General features: G+C 35.0%; 1 protein-coding gene across 4 annotated transcripts in view; it reads left to right on the forward strand.

Moving 5' to 3' along the window:
- GMDS (GDP-mannose 4,6-dehydratase) overlaps positions 1–15,100 on the forward strand; it is a 638,647-nt gene that overhangs the window by 184,079 nt on the left and 439,468 nt on the right. The window lies entirely within an intron of this gene.

The raw sequence follows: 15,100 nt of genomic DNA on the forward strand, positions 1-15,100 counted from the left end.
TTGTTTTAATGCTGATAGTGTAATTAAAGGTAAGATATATAATACATGCAGTGCTCCCTCTTTAACTGGGGCAACAAGAGCATGAACAGTGGTGACCAGCTGTGCACATGTTTAGTCACTGACAGCTACAGCATGACTCGCACTTGGCTGATCACAGCTCTAGATTGTAAGGTGCAGCCTGGTTTGGGACATATTAAAATGTGAAAAATGTCCTCTGTTAAATGTATGATATTCTGTGCTATGTTGGAAAGCTAGTTGCATGTGTTTAGTGCTTTGAGGGAGTATGCCATCTGTTTTCACAGTTTCCAAATTACTGGAGCAAATAACCATTTTTCTTATTTTTAATGAGAAAATTCCATGTGGGATTCTGTTTTATTTTCAGTGTTGGTTAGTTGTGGTGCCTGTACCAGACCTTAGTTGGCTTAACAAATCATGGAATCTCACAGTTAGAAGAGATTTTACAGGTAGTCTATTGTCTTTTATATAGTGCAGGAATCTTTTCTATAGCTTCCTTGACTGTATATGATCTCATTTATGCTTCTGTCTGGACACTCCCGTTCATGGAGCTGGCTGCCTTCACCAGCAGCCCGTTCTATGCTTGGACTGCTTTCTTGTCAGAAAGATCTCTGCATTAAACCCAAATCTGCTTCTTTCTGATTCTCTATGCCATTGATTTTAGTTCTCTGTGACCCCCAAACTACACCAAAGTGTCTATCCCTCTTTTTATATAACTTCCTCTTGAATTTTTGAATATAGTTTTAAATAGCTTTAAATCTCTTCTTTTCTCTCTTGGTGCTTGGTTTATTGGTATCCCTTGTAGTATGTGGGTTTAGTGAAGCATATGGCACTCCAGGGCTACCATCTTCTCTTTTTGTGCAGTCTAGAATCATATTTTGCTTTCTTGGCAGTATACATGTTTCCTTCAGCCTTATTTTTGTGCTTTAATATTTGGACCCAGTGAGGCCTTCAGATTACCTTTGCTAAATTACCATCTTGTAGGTATAAGTTAAAATTTTCCAGTCTGTAGTGTTTAAACAAATTAATAGCTTTATTCTGTTTTACATTGTTCATTATAATTGTAATCACTTCTAGGTATCATTTTCTAATGTGCCCAGCGTGTTTCCTAAGCCTGTGTCCACTTCACTGATGTGTATTTTGAACAGATGTGAGCAGAGCCCTTGCTGCATCTGACAGAATCTTCCCTGTGCAGATGTGTGTTGACACTGGTCTTTAGCTTCCTTCAGGAGTGCTCATTTAGCCAGGTTAGAATCCCTGCTGTTTTCTCAAAACAAGGGCCTGCATTTCATTATCCTCTCTACATGAAGACTTGAAGATTATTGGGAATTATCAGAGGGCTCTTTCTTGAGAAATCCGTATTCTACTCTAAGTACTGTTTTTCCATTATACCAGGACTTTTAAATTGTTTTGAATGAAAAAAAATTTTTTAGTTACAAAAGTAACAGCATTAGAACAAATTTAGAAAACAGAAAATAGTTAACCTAAAATCTTAACACTGGAACCTACATTTTGCTGTGTTTTTTTCTGTTTTCATTCTTGGTCTGTTCATTTACATGGAATCATAATATGCATTCAATTTTTCATCTTTTTAGCTTTTTTTAATATTTGCTCGTTTGTTTGTTTGGAATCTCTATACTCAACCCAACATGGGGCTTGATCCCACAACTCCAAGATCAAGAGCTGCATGCTCTTCCGACTAAGCCAGCCAGGAGCACTGCATCTTTTTTAGAATTAAAACTTTATAAAATGGTTCTTTTTGTTTTTCACAATAAACATTCAGTGACTGCATAATCTTACAAGAGTCTTTCAATTTGAATAATCTTGCTGAATGTTTTCTTAACTTTATATTTATATTAATTAAGCATTATAATTAAAATGCTTCTTGTGCATTTTTATTATTTGGATCCTCTCCGTGTCTATAAAAGGTACTGTTATGCTCATTAACTCTAGTTATGGGATTAGGCTGAGTCTGTGCTGAATATATGAAATGTTTTGGATATTTTTAAGATAAATCCATGTTTTTGTTTTTTCATCATTTTTCTTATCTTACAAAAAAAGAATATATAATGCAAACAACCCCTATCTTTTGGTCTTTATTTTTATTGTTTTTCAAATGTTTTTTTGTCTTCTTTAAATATTAAAGAATGTCTTGTGGTCTTTGTAGACCTATTTTTCTAAAATAGAGATTTCTAAAAGCCCAGTAGGAATAGCATAGGCTGAATATGTTTGAACTTAATTTTCAGTCCAGTTAGTTAAATCTGGAAAGACTGATCACATTGGAGATAGAGTTGGTGGTGAGGCTTGACATTTTCTCCTTTCCTTTACTTTTATAGTTTTGGCATATATCAATGGACAAGTTTAAGATACAGCCCAGAAGTAGAATAAGCAATAATAATAATACAAATAATATAAATTTGTGTAATTGATAAATGTTGCCTTAATACACCTATCTGTTTGTATTTCCTGACAGCATTCCAGTATCTTTACTTCTGTATCAAACATTCTGCATTATTTAGGATATCATTTATATTGCTATTAAATTAAAAATTGTTCTTTTTTTCTGGAATGTCTAAAATGACCAACTTCTACTTACAGAGCTCTGAGTGAGCTTTTTGTTTTTACTGTCAAGAAAAATGCAGTTGGTTCTGAGTGTCTCCATTTCATTGTTAAGGGTGTGTTTACAATAGTTTTTTCTTCCATGCTCACTGATAGGGGTATCAGTATTAGATCATCTTTATTTACTGGTAAGAGGCCTAAACATGTCTCTATATTTCCTAGAACTATAGAATCTCAATGTCTTAAAAAATTACCTAGCCTGACTCTATATCTGCTATTTGACTACTTTCTGCATTTTGGAACATATTTGTTGCCTAAAACATGACAGGCTAAGACTATACCACTATATAGGTGCTGGAAAAATAAAAATAAATATGGTAGTCCTTATCATCTGTTATCACACTTGAGTATAGGTAAATATTGTAATAGAAGAACACAAATAGTGCTGCATGATCTTCGGTGAGGGAATAATTAATTCTAAGGATGAAGGGCTTTGTAAAAAGGGTGAATGTCAGGGAACATTGCAGGACAGGGGCCATATTTGGCCTAGAATGATTGAAGTTATATTTTGCCAGGTAAAGAAGGAAACTGATTCAGAGAGAACAGAACAAGTTGAGGCTTGATGGTATGATGGTACACTCATGAGATACTCAGTAATATTAACAAGTACAGTTGACCCTTGAACAACACAGAGGCTAGGGGTATCAACCCGCCATGTAGTTAAAAATAGACATACAACTTTTGACTCTTCCAAATCTTAACTACTAATAACCTACTCTTGACTAGAAGCCTAACATAAACAGTTGATTAACACATATTTGTATGTTATATGTGTTATATATTGTATTACAATAAAGTAAGCTAGAGAAAAAAGGTTATCAAGAAAATCATAAGAAGAAATACATTTATACTACTGTACTGTATCGAATAACATCCATGTGTAAGTGGACACAAACAATTCAAACCTCTGTTGTTCAAGGGTCAACTGTATAACCTCAGTAGTTTTACTACTTCACTACAACATGTCATGGCAATCCATTTCATCCTCAGACAATTGTATTTGAAAATTTCTCCTCCTGTAGCCTGTTTTACATCCATTGTTTCTAGTTTTTTTCTTAGAATTCATGCAGAACAATCCAATTATTTTGGAAAGGGTTTTCCATGTAGATACCTTTCCGCCTCCAGAGAAGGCCTTGACCTTCTCTTTTCATGGACATAAATACTATTTCCTGTAGTATTTCTTCTTCTTATGTGGATTCAGGTTCCCATAACTATATTTATTCTTATGTGCTTAACACATCCCATTTACCTTTATTTTTTGAAGGTGTAATAATGCTCAAAATTGAATACTTTATACCAGATTGTGGTTTGGCTGGTGTGGAAAGAAATAAGACTATCATTTTCTTTGTTTTAATGACTAAACTTCTGTTTTTCAGACCAAGATTGGGAAAGCCTGTTTTAGACTGTCCCATTGTCTAGTCCTATTAAAGGCACTTAACTTGTAGCTCATGATCACTTGGCTTTTATGGAGATCCTGAGAGTAAAAAACAAAAAAATAAAAATAAAAACTGGATAGAATTTGAGTACTTACAATGGAAAATGTACTAATCCTAAGTTCAGTTCCCCTGAAAATGTTTTAATGTTTTTTGATCAGTTGAACTTGTTATATGAGGCTATGTGTTATATAGCTAAGGGTATTTTGAATTTTCCTTTTGATATGTGTTGGTTTCACATCCATCCAAACATCTGGTGAGGATATTTCAGACCACATTGGGTTTTCTATCAGCATACTTTAAAAGTAAGCAATTCCAGCTAAACATTATGAAGTTTTCTATAGTATAAACCAAGAAGCAATTTAGTTGGCAACCCCAAAGTGGAATGTAGAATGAAAATGAAATGAGATAAATTCCCCCCAGCGGCAGTCCACATCGTACACCCTAAAGGGATGAATGCTGATATTGTACATAAAGTATGCTTTATAAAAGGTTGGAATTTCCAAATATTTATCATGGCAGTGTTTTATACTTAAATCACATAATGAATATAGTGTCATTTTCCTTTTAGTTCTCTTAGGCTGATAGTTTGAACTAATAAGTGATGAGACCTTGAAACTTCAGTTAAATCCTTCTTTGATGCTCTAAAGTATGTATTCCATTTTGGTTGTGGAGGAGTTGTTCAAATTATTTTATGCCATTATAAACATAGTAAGAGTTCAAATATTTTAAAATATTTGTTTTAATTTGAACTAGTATCAGTATAAATCAAAGTACCATTCCAAAACCTTTTTGTTTTTATACCTCTATAATTAAGATTAAGAAACAAGGTTTTTTGGTTTTGTTGTTCTAGCTTGTGATTGAAATCCTAGAAAGCAATGTAAAACAGGTCATTTTATAAATGTATGATTTTTTTAAATCTATTTTTGTTTATTCAGGCTGAATGTTGCTTTGAAAATTCAAGAGATTTGTTGATACTTGGAATGTACATCATTAGGAGTATTTTCTATGTATTTGTTGGTTGGTGGCCTAATAAAATAATTTAGTTTTTTAATGGTAAGTGACTTTGTTTATAACTATCAAATTAATATGTTAATCTCGGTTTTGCAAATACTTAATCTTTTCTAAGTGGAACAATTACATATACTTGTTTCTCATTGCCAGCAGATTTGGATCATATATTTCCTTAGTTTACTACAATATTTTTGCGTATAGAGATTTGAATTAATTATTTTGTTCAATATCTATGGATATTGAAGGCTAAATTATTTGGATCAAATCTTATATTTAAAACAACTGAAAATACATGATAAAAAATATCTTAAGTCTGCTTAAAATAACTGAAGAACAAACAAGATAGTGGTCGATAATTAGGCTAATACCTATGGAAAAGTAGGGTAGGTAAATCACATATTTAGGCTGTTTTAATCCTGAGAGCATTTGCCCATTTGGCAAACTTGAACTTAGTTTTGTCAGTCTTGTGTGTGATGAGAGAGACAGAAATCAAAGGACTACATCTTTAGATTTAGGATGGATTAAATATAAACCTTATCTTTACCACTAGGGGATTCTACAGGAATAATTCTTTGATGCTAAGCAGAGCACAGTTGAGGGGAAATTGCTAAGAATATATAACCAAAAGTAGACCTTTAGGCATACTTTAAGCCTAGGATTTAGTGATAGGAGTTCATTAACTAGTAGCATCCTAAATTCCTGACAGGAGCTAACAAAATTCCTCTTGAGGGGAAGCTGCCACAAATAAGCCTCACAAATAATTTTACAAAGATAATGAGCAGCACATAGTAAAAGATAACCAGGCACTCAAGGAAAAAAGTAATTTCTAATGAAACCTCTCTTCTCACATCTTTCTTCTGTGTCATGTATTGCTTCTGTTTTTCTTTCTCTTTCTCTTTTCTCTCTTTATTGCTATCTAGTTTCCCTTATTCAGTTTTGTAACAGCTTTGAATGTTTTCACTGAAAATTATCCTCTGCTTGGTAGACTCTCAAAGGATTAGTTTTTCATTTCTGATGCTATTGCTCTGGTTAAATCCTTCCTCACCATCTTACAAACAGTTTGTTGTTAGAGCCTTCTAGTTGACTTTAATTTCCCCTTTTCTTTCCAAATTCAATAGTAAATCAGTTTCAGGCTAATTAAGTCCTTCAGTAGGTTCTCTATGAAAATTCCACTTGATTTCTCTGTGAAAATAAAGGTAGGGCCGAGTATTGGGAACTAGGAAATGGTTGAGAGCCATTTACTCATATGATTCATTCCCATACTAGATTACTGTATCACAAACTAACCTATAAGCTGTTTGAAGAATGAGAGTTCTTCTATTTTGTTTTAGTGTTTGCACTCGTTCTTCATATAGTGATTTGCACATTATAGTTGTTCAGTAAATGATCACTGAATGAATTAATAACTAAGAGAAAGCAGATAACTCTTCTGAAAGAAATTGTGAGTTACTAGGCCCGTTAAGGTTGATACAAGGAACACTATCTTCATTGGTACTTATGGTTTGTAGAACATTTTCCCATGTCTTCTCTGTCTCTTTTATCTTTATGCCAACCTTGTGATACAGGCAAAGCAGATTCCTATTATTGCTGTTTTTTTTTTTTTACAGGAAAGTTAGCTCCTAGCCATCCTTTCCTTTTAAAAATGAGTCACTTAGTTTAATTCCAGAAGCATTAATGAAACTCCATATCCCTCACTCTGTTCTTGACTGTGTTGTTGTTGTTGTTGTTGTTGTTGTTGTTGTTGTTGTTCTGATCTCAGCTGCATTTTTATTTCTGATTCCTGCTGCTATTACTAATTTAGTCTTGTAACCTTGTCAACACTTGACTTTTTTCTTCCATAGCATTATCATTTGTAAAATGAATACTCCATATCACAGTGTTTTATTATGACTCTTTAATTTTGACCTTCTTTTTAATTGTCTCTCGTTTGTCCAACTGTGTGAGTAGATTATCCTTTGCAGACAAGTGAAGTAGATAAACCCTGAATTAATTGTTAAATCCATAGCTCCTTTTTCAGCTGTTGTGGGGTTAGGAAAAACAAAGACCTTACAAAATATGTCAACAGAGTATATATGGTAAGGCCAATAATCTTAGGGCACAGAACTTGGACAATGTAGATAATTCACCTTGATTATGGAGACTTCCCTCAACCTAAATTTTGTAAAAAATAAAAACTTCTTTGATGTTGATAATATTTAAGAACAAAGAGTCAAACTGTGTTAAGTCTTGGGATAATTAAAAGTTCAAGGTACAGAGCTTATTTGCAGTTCCATTGGAGAGACAGTGCCACTCAGGGAACACTGTAAAGTCACATGTGATCAAGTGCTAATGCATACAGTTTGATTAGCACAGCATTTATTGAGTGCCTTCAGTTCCCAGGAATTGAGGATCAGTGTAGCAATCTGTGCTTAAATTTGAAAGCTAAAGATGAAATGGTCCCTAAATCAAATTCAGTCTCTTCTTTTGGAGATTTCCATGAAGATTACATTTGGAGAGAATTCATGGCTACCAAATGATTATTTTTTTTTACCAATGTTGAGCTAACCCATTCTCCTATAGGTAATTAGTACTCCTGGTAACTTGTTACAGTTACAAGGCCAAATCCTTCAACTTGAGGAAATCAATCTAAAATTATCTGCAGTCTATAATTATATCAAAAATATCCATGATAGAAAGAAGGAAAAAGTGCCTACATTTTTCATACACAAAATAAATAATTTTAATTTCTTTAAATAAAATTATAAGGGCTGGCTATTGGTTTATTAAATGTACTTTTATTCAGGATTGAACCATATAATTCTCTTTCTTTGTCATTCTCATCTGTTCCGTCGGAACTTCTGCGGATCCCCCAAACCAAATCATTCTGGTTGGCGGCATCAGTATTGTATGAAGAACAATACCAAACATGTGCTTGTAGTGGGAATGGAAAAGCCTTTATGAGGCTAAGGCACTCAGATCCTCATAAATTACATCTGTGGTAATAATTCTTTAGTATTTTAGCTCAACATTTCAACAAGTTTTTTATGTTAATATTTTATTTGGAGCAATATTGTGATTTTCCAAGTGATTTCTCTTATGGAAACTCTTGAGTACATGAAGGACACAGACAAATATTTCAGAGATTTTTTATTGCTCCAGACAGCAGCAAACACATGGCAACAATAATGTACTAAAAGGAAAACTCTTATAGTCAGCCTGAACATTCTTTGTCAAAGCCCTTCTTTCATAATCTTGACCATAAAGGGCCTGGAAATGCACACTACCACCTCTTCATTGTGTTATTCTCTGCCAGCACACAACCCAGAAGGGAAATAAAACACATTTAACTGATGTGCACCAGCAGAATGAAGTCTATCAACAACTTTCTTTAAAATGTCTATTATATGAATTGAAAAGTATGTAAATGCTGGGAAGCAGCCCTCATCACTAACTGTAAGAAGTTTCAAAGTCCCTGAGGTAGCTACAGAACAGCAGCTTTGGGGAGAACATCACTCTGGCTGTTCTCGATTGGTTATTCTCTCATGACATAAATGGAGAAACTACCTTGCCAATGTGCCTTGAAAGGTCTGGATCTTAGTAAAGGATCTCTGTTGTATTTGAATGATGGGAACCCAAGATATATGAGGCATGATTTTCTATTGTGTGAGACCAGATGCTTCTTTGAATTGTATCTTATAACAAAAGAAGTGTTGCTTCTAGGAGAGGAGTGAAAAGACAACAGGAAACTCAGGTAGGGTTTTTGTAGTTTCTGCCACTAGGCAGGAAGGTCATTGTTCAGATAGAGTAATTGCCTCAAGAGGCACGATTGCTGGGTAAATAGGCCTACATGGACAATGTTGGACCCTTTGTTAGTAGAGTGTTCTTCTAGGTGTCAACTCTGTAAGAAAAGAAAGCATGTCTTTGGGATGACGTCTATTTTCACCTGGGTAGATCAACCACAGCCTGTTAAGTTAGGGAGATCAGATTTGAATACAGGTCTGTTCAACTACAAAAATGTCTAAATTTCATGGTAGGTTTTTTTCCTCTTCTGATGAGATTGGCACGTGAAAAAGTAAGATAAGGTAGAAGTAAGAACATATGATTGTTAAAAATGTAGATGTTAGATGGATGATGTTAATTCATGATGAAATGTGATGAATCTCATCCTGAATTAAGAACATCATTTATTTACTTGACATAGTGAAAAAACAAGCTTGATTGATTTGCTAGGTTAAGAAACTATAAATAAAAGAAAAAAAAGTGAGAGAAAAATAAAAATAGTACAACCTATGTTACAGATACCTGGGGAGATGGATAGAAGGGAAAGAGAAAAAGATTGAGATATGGGAGTGGGCCTGGGATTACCCTTAAAGATCTTTAAGGCAAGAAAAATAATTTTTGTTTCTTTCAAGGAAGAGAGAATAATTTAAGAAACTTAAGGATCTCGTGGCATTGGTTAAACATTGTTGTAGAAGAGGCAAACTTTTCTAAATGTGAATGTGTTAGTTCAGAATATTTTCCTAGGCTTTATTTGCTTTGCCTTGTAAAAACTGGTATAACCTTGAAAAATGATAGGGTTGCTAGATTTTGTACTGACTGCTGAATTTGGTTATGGTTTTATGTGACTAATTGGAATGCTGGTTCTTTCACTTTAGTAGTGTTAGAAAGTTTTCTGATGAAGGGAATAGCCCTCTCTGGTTTACTCAAACTATGTATAAACTAACCGTCTTACTTCTGGTAAGTTGAATTCAAGAATTTTATTTGGATTATTTTATTATAGTTACTTTCTGTAAAATGAAGGGTAATTGGCTAATCTAGGATCTGGTAGCAATTTTAGAGATTGGAAAATTGGATCTCCATCTGCCACTTGAACAAATAAGCAGCTTCTCAAATGTACATCCAACCAGCAATATTCAAATGGTGTATTCACAGGTCTGCCTCTTGTTCACTGGCTTATTATGGTCTATGTGATTTAGAAAATCTGTCCCCTCCCTCAAATCTCCCAAACCCAGAAATACAGGCACCTCTACATAACAGGTAGACGTACTTGGAAACGCATAGGCTTATGTGAAAAGTATCCATGAGGGTGAAGGAAAAGGTTAAAGTTACATAATCAAGTATAACTTTATTGTCTGACCAAAGACTTTGGTCAGGAAAAGTAAGTTACCTGTATATAATGTCCTTGAGACATAATTTTGACTGACTTACTTATGATTCAGTGTTGTTTATTTTAGTGTTAGCTGTTTCTTTCTATGCAAGTTGAAATAATTTCTGTTAATGTGGCACATTGTAATACCTACCCCCCAAGTAACTGGAATGTTTTGGTAAAAATAGACCTCCACTTGAGTATATCTGTCAAGAATCACTAGTAAAATGATAAATATACCATAATTTAAAAATTACTTGATGATGGACTTGTCCAATAAACAGTATTTTTAAGAATACTCAAAATGGCCTGAAGATTTGTGAGAAATCTGAGACCTTATTGTAAAATCAAGGCAAAATTAGCTTTCAGATGGCATAGACAGGACCTTCAACTCCTAAACTAGAAGGTGTTGAGGCCAGTATTTCAGAGCAGTTAAAATTAACCTAAGTGTCAGAAGAGATATATGGTTAATACTCTGAAGTGACATTTCCATTTGAATATATGTGATTTGAATGTTACTTCCTAAATGGTTGTTTTGGATCCTATATTTCTGCTCATTTCATTTAATTTTCTAGTTCTTTAGAATAACCAAAAGTGTTTCTATGGTTTTTGTTGTTGTTTTCTTCAGGCTGTTACAGACACTTGAAGAGTTACAGATTATCTAATAATGCCAGTTCTGGCTTTTGGGCAGTTAGTTTAGATGTTGTGGGAGTTTTTCTGTTGACTTGGGTGATCTAGACTCAAGGTACATGATGGAAAACAAAGGAAGTGTGACTAAGGAAGATACTGGTGTTTGTTAAGTTCCTGACATTGGGTTGAAGACTTTGTATGTTAAATAGATATAATCTTGTGTTGATTACAAATCACAGTGTCTGGTTTCTATCCTCAGCCTGATGTTATCCTTAGAGTCCAGATTTGTCAACTGATTTGGAGAAATTGTTTATATAGTTTATGTGCAATTATCTGGAAAATTTGTGAATACCTGCATTTTGGGTTTGAGACAAGTGCTGAAGTTTAATGTGACTTTAAAAAAAGAAAGAATTACAGGAAATAAAATCTTTTTAAAAAAGACATCTTATTGGGGCGCATGGGTGACTCAGTCCATTAAGTGTCTGACTTTGGCTTGTGAATTTGAGCCTCACGTCAGGCTCTGTGCTGACAGCTCAGAACCTGAAGCCTGCTTTGGATTCTGTCTCCTTCTCTCTCTGCCCCTCCGCTGCTCATGCTCTGTCTCTCTCAAAAATAAACATTAAAAAAAGACATCTTATTAAGAATAATTAAGTTTGCGTACTTGCTAGTAACAAGTTGTGTAATTGTGGGTAAGTTTCTTGACCATTTTGGGGCTCAATTTTATTATTTGTCAAATAAGGAGATTGGATTAGAGCAGTATTTCCAAACTTTTTTTTTCCCGCTGTAATCCACAGTAAGAAATATATTTTATAAAGCATCCTGGTATGTATGTGTGTATTAAAAACAAAAGTGTTGTGGCACTTGGGTTGCTCAGTCGGTTAAGCATCCAACTCTTGATTTCGGCTCAGGTCCTGATCTCATGGTTTATGAGTTCAAGTTCTGTGTCGGGCTTGTGCTGACAGTATGGAGCCTGCCTGGGATTTTCTGTCTCCCCCTGTCTCTGCCCTTCCCCCGCTCGTGCTTGCTCTCTCTCTTTCTCTGTCTCCCTCTCTCAAAAACAAGTAAATAAACATTTAAAATAAGTAAATAATAAATAAATAAATAAATAAATAAATAAATAAATAAATAAATGCTTTATATATGTAAAATGTTGCAAAATAATACATGTCATTCCAATGTGCAGTATATTATTTATTTTTTAAAAATGCCATCCAGTAAATTGATTTCATGACCCATAGTCATCACTTTCAGTTTGGAAGAACACTGGATTGTATGCTCTCAGCCCTTTCAATTTTAGGATTCAAAACTGAATTTTAGAAACCAGTTTTATGATTATTTGACCAAAAATAAGAGTTAAGTTTTTGGCAATGACAAACCAATCCTCATCATAATGTGGAGGGGATGTGTTGGCAAAAAATGTCTCCTGTGTTTGTGTGAGTAGAACTGGCAGATAGGAGGGGCTCTCTGGGACTGCTGTGGTACCTGTCATGCCAGGCAGCCAGGCACTGACTAGGCCAGCAGCAGGGACTTCTGCTGTGTCTCCTCTTTTGCTGGTTGTGCCTTACTGTTTCATTCCTTAGAGCTGAAGTCATCAGAACTCAGGAATCAAGATTAGAGTAGCAGATTAATTAGGTAAGAGTAGAGGTATGTAGCATTTACATTTGTGCTACCTTACTTTCCTTGATTATGAAAAGAAAATATCTGAAGTCCATCAGCAGAAGTGGCAAGTAAATGAAACAGTGGGTTTTTGGAAAGTATGTGTATTTTCTGTGTTTAGTTTGTGTGTATGTCATGTGTGTGTGTGTGTGTGTGTGTGTGTGTGTGTGTGTGTGTGTAAGGTAGAGAACGCATATTATATTGTGTGTTTTTTGATCTTCTTTCTTCATTTTGAATGTTACTACATTTTGAATGTTATTACTATATAATTTTTTTTCAAAGATGGCGTGAACAATAGAAACAGTTGACAATAATGTTAGGACAATGAGGTGGTTCCTCATTGTGGCTAAATCTGAAATTTGTGGCATTGTTGGGATTGAGCTGGCTATTGGTTTAGTAGTTAAACTACATTCTGCTCACTTGTTCTCCTCTTGAGAGTCAGACACTTTTGAAGTAGGTAATGTTTGAGAGTGTACCTTTCTGGATATGTGGGTATCATTTTGCTTTGAGGAGGGAGAGAGGAGATTTCAGGAACAAGCACATTGATTCTGGACTTACAAAGATCTCATGAGAACAGACGGAAATGGGAGAGTCAGTAGCCTACCCTGACTTGTTCATGGTAAATATCCTCTAAAAGAGAAGAGGGCTCCACTTGAAACCTGTACTCTTAAGAGACCTGTGAGAGTGAGTGGCTACATCATGGAGTGGAGCTTGTGCCCTTTGAGATGGTGGTTAGCCTTATCAATGAACACTAGCAGTTTTGACTATTGAGGACTGCCAAGGGCAGAGGAGTGAGCTGAAGAAATGGTTGATAAATCCAAATGATTGGGGGAGTCGAGCTGAAGGATATAGATAGACAGGCAAAAAGGAAGTGGTCTAGAGGAATCCAGAGCAGGAGGTACTGATGCCTGCGGTGGCTTTTTGTGTAAGGCTTGCTTCATAATGTTGTCAGGTACCGGGGCAGGGTGAGCTGCAGAGAGGGGAACCTAGAAGCCCACTGGAACTAAGCCCTCACCAGTATGCACACTTAACATGTAGCCAGAGAGAACTGTATGTAGTTTCTAGGGCACATTTCTCTATCCTGAGTCCTCCTCGTAGTCTTCATCTTCTAAACCTTGCCTCCCCTTCCTCCTTCCTTCATTTTTTTTTCCTTACAAAGGCTCGATTTTACCATGATCTTCTTTTCTCCCTTCAGAAGTTTAAAAAATTGAATGTGGGTTTCTCGTTGAAACCTGACATCTGACATTTACTAATATACTTTATAAACAAAGCTTTAGTAAAAATATTGAATTTTTTTTGGCTAGATTACTGATGCTTCCTAATACAATAGCCCTATTAAGTAGAGACATTATCTCAATTTTTCAAAAAATTGATGATCCTATTAATTAGTCAGTTGAAGCCTCTGAGATTGCCATTTTGTCACCCCCAAATAAATATCAGCAGTATTTGATTGTTCAACCTAATAACTTAGCCAAGATCAAATATCCAGGAATCATTCTAATTCAGCTCTGATGACCCCAAAGCCCATCTTCATTTTTCTCCACTATTCTTTACTGCTTTTTATTTGAACTTCTCCACATTTTAAAAACTCATGGAATAAATAGTGTAAAAGCAAAAGATGTTTCCTCATCATGTCACAAAAGCATGAGAGCACATTCTAGGTTGGCACCTGAAAATAGAAATGTGAAGATGAAAAGGGACATTTTGTCCAATATTGTTGTGAATTAAGTGACTACTAAGAATTTTGGAGGGAAGGGTGATTTTAGGATTCCCAGTATAATTATTTCTAAGTGAATTTATTTACTGAAAGTGAGCATATTTATAGGCTTGAAATCTGAAGCAGAATGCCATTTCTTCAATACTAAATATATTCCTTTCCCATGTATCTGCTCAGTGACTTCTTCACATTCTAGAGATTGGCCCTCTGTCCTCCCAGGATGCATGATGATGAAGAGTAACTAGATATGTTTAGAAAAGATGCCTCCCCCCAAGCCCAGAGCTATTCCCGAGATGCTCTTGTGCATTCAGCACAGAAGTGGCATATGCAGAAGTTAACATGAGTTGTGGCAGGTGGGAGCTGTATTAATTTTCCCTGTGCAATGACTGTCTAATCTAAACATTCCAATGTTGAAAACAAAACCGATAGTTGATATTTCTAGGGAAGGGTCATTGAGCCTCAGATGGATAAAAAGAATATATGCAAAAAGAAAACAGTATGTTAATGCAGAATATCTGAACCCAAGATAGAGAAAGGTCACACACTCATCTAATTTAAGGGGATAGAAATTCACAGATGTGTTTGTGATTTTACCAGCTATAGAGATTTCAAATATTGAAATGGCATTTGGAACAGGAAGATAGGGTTCAGATTAGAGCACAGTGAATAACAAAGTGAAAATGTTGTTATTCTAGCAGCTTACAGATACTTCATTGTATTTGCCTCTGCTAAATCCTGATGAAATGATCTTGAAAGAGTGATGCCTGTTGTTCTTGGCTTTTATTGATTTTGTTCCATGCAGTGTGAAGGATCTGCTGCTTGTCCTAAAATAATGAAATTGAGAGAAGATTGATTTTGGATGACTTCCAGTATCTTTCCTTAAACTTCACT

This window comes from Herpailurus yagouaroundi, unplaced genomic scaffold, assembly GCF_014898765.1.
Source record: "Herpailurus yagouaroundi ecotype Mexico unplaced genomic scaffold, PumYag 250, whole genome shotgun sequence".
Taxonomy (NCBI): Eukaryota; Metazoa; Chordata; class Mammalia; order Carnivora; family Felidae; genus Herpailurus; species Herpailurus yagouaroundi.